Source organism: Prunus avium, chromosome 2, assembly GCF_965620075.1.
Source record: "Prunus avium chromosome 2, drPruAviu1.hap1.1, whole genome shotgun sequence".
NCBI classification, from domain to species: domain Eukaryota; kingdom Viridiplantae; phylum Streptophyta; class Magnoliopsida; order Rosales; family Rosaceae; genus Prunus; species Prunus avium.
Genome location: NC_142285.1, coordinates 10,182,340 through 10,187,007, shown reverse-complemented (window position 1 = coordinate 10,187,007; position 4,668 = coordinate 10,182,340). Strand labels below are relative to the sequence as shown.

The 4,668-nt window shown below is 37.2% G+C and overlaps 1 long non-coding RNA gene across 1 annotated transcript; it reads right to left on the bottom strand.

The window, feature by feature from the left end:
• Nucleotides 1–1,674: 1,674 nt before the first annotated feature.
• LOC110753600 (uncharacterized) lies at nt 1,675–2,911 on the bottom strand. The gene is made up of 2 exons (XR_015834044.1): nt 2,567–2,911; nt 1,675–1,881 (listed from the first exon to the last, which is right to left on the bottom strand). It is a non-coding gene; the product is annotated as an uncharacterized LOC110753600 (long non-coding RNA).
• Between the last annotated feature and the right edge of the window lie 1,757 nt (nt 2,912–4,668).

Sequence of the window (4,668 nt, the reverse complement as noted above, 5' to 3'; positions counted from 1 at the left end):
TCTTTGCTGGGAGAAAAAAGGATGATTCTGCAAGCTTGTTGAGAAGCTTTGGAATTGAAGTGCTTCAGACTCTAAGTCTGCTGGACTTAGTTTGAAGTTTTTGTGATTAAGTGATCATTTGAATGTTTTTCCTTTGACTGAGTTTTTTGGTTGTGTTGATTGATTGTCATTGTCTCTGTTCACCCTCTCTTGTATATATAAGAAATGTTCTTTGAGAGTGGGCGGCAAGTAAAAAGATCTTTTTTAATTTTTAATTGAAATAAACAGGGGTTCCATCCATTTTCTGGCAAGTAAACACTCAACGATCAGTTCCTGAAATGACTACTTCTCTGTTTTCTTTTGATGGGGTGCCATGCCCCTCTTTCATTTCAACTTCTTTATGAGAGTCTGAGAGTCTTTTGAGATAGTAAGTTCTCAATTTTTTGATCCCTGTTTCCCGCTTATCCCCTTTTCACAGAGGCAGAGTCTGCTTATTCCTTGAAAATGGTGTTTTCTCCGGAACATGAAATATCTTTTGAATAATTAAAACGGGATTTGATCTCCAGGCAGCTGAGTTTTTTCAGAGACGTTCTTCTTTTACACCTGCCCCTGTTCAATCTTTTATTTCAGCCGATTTTGTTGACTTCTCTAAGTCAGGGATCACGTGGGATTGTTTTAAAAAGACCAGTTGGGTTTAGTTTGCTCTGAGCCCAATTCTAGTTCTTCCGAGGCCCAAGTCTTTTTTCTGATTTCCACTGTTTCTGGGCCTTCGACGTTTTGGGCCGAGTTCTTTGTTTTGGCCTGTTTATTCGTTTAACGGGCTGGGCGCTTTTGATGGATTGAGGGTGCCAATTTTGGGCCAAAATAGGCGACTTTAGAAGAAATGATGTGGGCCTTTGCTTTTGAACTGGGCGTGCCAAATTTAAGCCCAAACACTTTAACCGAAAATTAAGTTGAAAGATTGAAAGTTAAAATTTCATCACACAGTTCGCACACTGGATTGAAGAGGCATCTCTTTATAGATTATCATGTGTCATTACTTATATGAATTTATTCTTCCCAAATGATGGAAATTGCATTTTATGTATATATGCTTTTAGTAGTGGGTTCAATTTCCCTAAAGACCATAGCTAAATTTGAATAAGATGTTTAATAAAAAGATGTAATGATTAACATGGATTTTGATAGATGAGTGGTAGTGCATAATTTATGTTGAAATCCCTAGTAGTTTGGGGAAAAAGGACTTGTTGCTAGAAATAACATACTGCAGCAGCGTGCATATGAATTGCAATCATTAGCTTAGATGCTCCTGCAGTTGATAGTATTATGTCGTCGGACGCAAGTTGTGAAGACATTGAGGTCATATTTAATTGCATTTTCTAATATCATTCTTTTACTTCTCCTTTAAAGTAGGAGTGGGCACGGTCCGGTTTCATCCTCAAACCACAGCTGAACCAATTAAAGTTTCACGGTCCGGTGTGGTTCGGTTTGAGCTAAAATCAAAATGAAAACCAAACCAAACCAAACCATTCATATCCGGTTTGGTGCGGTTTGGTTCGGCCGGTTTAGGCATAAAAGAAAACATCATTTTCTCCATGTAACCGAACATGTTCATTCTCAAGTTTCCTAATATCAAACACATAAAACATTCACTAATCATACAACCCAAAGAGGTAAAGTAAAAAACAGAAGAAAGAAAACAAGCTGCAAGCAATAATAATTATTACAGAACATGATTCTCAAAGAAATACAATCCTATTGTGCTTAATTATATAGTTATTACAAATCATGATTTAAAAAACAGTGAATCCTTCCAAACAGCAGCCCCATCAGATTCAACACAACATTCTGCACATCAAAACAGTAAAATAGAACTTCTCTCCCTCTGCTGATATTCTCATTCTGCAAATAAAAACAACAATAATGAGTTTCATAAGAGTATTGTATGACACAAGCTCTGTTTCTTAAGAATACTAGTCCAGCAACATAAACACATAGCAGATTACTCATTTTATCTCCTTATGGAACGTAGAGATGAATCTGAGCCCTACAATAACAAACCAACCCAAACTGAAGGCGAGTTACTGGACTAAAGAGGTCCACTCTGATGCATTAAGAGAAATAATAAATGCATTTCCTCTGGCATCAAATGAAAGCTGCATAGACTCTATTGAAACCCCAAAAACATTTGCACTGCAGTAGAATACAAGGATCAATAAAAAAAAAAACATAGGTGTATCCATTCCCAATTTTCACTACATTAAGGATCATGCCAAATCAACTAAAAAAGTCACATAAACAGGAACAAACAGGTAAAAATTGTTGAGTCCAAAGATTATTCTCTGCATAACATTTAGATATAGATTGCAGGCCTTAGTTGGAAAAAAAAAAAACATATTATCTTCACATCTTACTTGAAGCAGCACAAAGCACCAACTCGGTAACTCATAACAATTTGAAACATCTGTTAAAAATATGCATACCAACCAACAATTTCTAAGTACTAGAATAATTGGTGGAATAAAATAGAATAATTGATGGAATAAAGTAGAATAATTGGTGAACCTTTTGTGAAAGAAAAACTTACCCCATAGAAGAATCAAGTCCGCCAAATGCCCAGCAAGGAAAAGCAAAATAATGCAATATTCCCATCATCAATCCTTGCAGAACCTGGTGGAGAGGGAGAGGGAGAGGGAGAGGGAGATGTAGCAGAGAGATAGAGAGAGAGAGGGAGAGCTAGCAGAGAGAGATGGAGAAATAATGAGAGGGAGTTGCGGCTAGGGTTAAGAGACGAAGGAAGAAAGGAGATAGGAGATAGGAGAGAGGCTCTAAGAGAAATCTGAAGGAGAGAGAATGGTTAGATCTTAGATGTGTCCGTGAGTTGTAATTTTGGAGTCCAATCAAGTGTTGCTGGGTACATGGTACACTTCTAAATAACCACTCAAGTCTTGCCACATGTAAACTAAATTAAATAAATAATAAATTGATTTGTAATCGGTCCGGTTTGGTTTAGGACAGTTTTTAAAACTCTCAAACCGCAGCCGAACCAAACCAAACCGGTTCGGGTCGGTTTTTCAAACTGTTGACTTTTTCTTTAGTCAAAACCAAACCAAACCAATCCAATATAATCGGTTCGGCCGGATTGATGCCCACCCCTACTTTAAAGTATTAACAACTAGTAGTTCTGCATTTCTCTTTTCCTTGCTATATTTGGTGGTTGTCGGCTTATTGTCTGAATCTCCTTTTTTCTAATGGTAAAGTCTAATGGTTGTTTAACTTTGTTATATGCCAAACGATATATATATTTCCATGTGATGGACTTATGCTTTCTAAGGCAAATTTGAAATATACTGTAATTTTCATTTTCTTTGGTTTTTTTTTACAAAAAAGTATATTTTGAAAAGCATTTGTTGAGATATATCAAATAGAATCCTTGAAGAATATAAATTATAGGTTTAAGGAAAGTGAACTAATGTATGTCTCATTAAAAAATTAAAAAATGTAGTTGCCCTGTAGATTGTTCTAATGCGACATCGTGATAATGTACCTTTCTCATATGGATACATTATCTTGATGCAACATAATTTACTTTTTCAGATAGTGATTGTGTATGTTTCACAGTGACGGGTTTGGGAGTCCTTATCACTATAGGATTCTTAGATATTTAGGTTTGTTTTCTGTTTTGAATAAGTCCCTACTATGTAGGGAGACTTGTTTACTATTTTGACTCTTTCCTTATGCACGTTACCACGTTTCTGTTAGTGTGAATCGTGGGCTGTATTTCAGCTTTTTGTTAGTTCTTGTAAGGCTATATAATAGCCAAAGGTTGCTGTTCAATAATAAGTCATTCAATCCAGTTCTTGCGTGTGAGTTCTTTGCTTTCTTGTTCTCATTCTCAACAAACTGGTATCAGAGCTCCCACTGGGCCTGAGAAAAGGAAGCCGCAGCTTTTGAGTGATTTCAAAACACATAGAGAGAAAGATGACCACCGAAGGAAATTATGTGCAACCAGCCATTCCACGTTTTGATGGTCATTATGACCATTGGAGCATGCTCATGGAAAATTTTCTTCGGAGCAAAGAGTATTGGAGTCTGATTGAAACCGGTTACGAAGAGCCGGCAACAGGAACACGACCTCTATCAGAAGGGCAGCAGAAAGAGTTAGAAGCATTGAAGCTAAAGGACCTCAAGGCCAAGAACTATCTTTTCCAAGTGATAGATAGAACTATTTTGGAGACGATCTTGGAGAAGGATACATCAAAGAAGATTTGGGAATCCATGAAAAAGAAATATGAAGGCAATGCTAGAGTGAAGCGTTCAACTCTTCAAGCCTTGAGAAGAGACTTTGAGACTCTTGAAATGAAGGTTGGTGAAACAATTACTGATTATTTTGCTAGAGTCATGTCTGTAGCAAACAAGATGAGAGTGTATGGGGAGGCTATGACTGATGTTACGATTTGTGAGAAGATTCTTAGATCCCTCACCGACAAATTTAATTATATAGTTTGTTCGATTGAGGAGTCTAGGGATATGGATGCACTCACCATTGATGAGCTTCAAAGCTCGCTCATTGTGCATGAGCAAAAGTTTCACAGGAGCAGTGGCGTTGAGCAAGCTTTGAAGGTTGAGCAAGCTCTGAAGGTGACAACTGATGAAAGAGTTGGAGGCAGAGGTCGTGGAAGAAGCAAT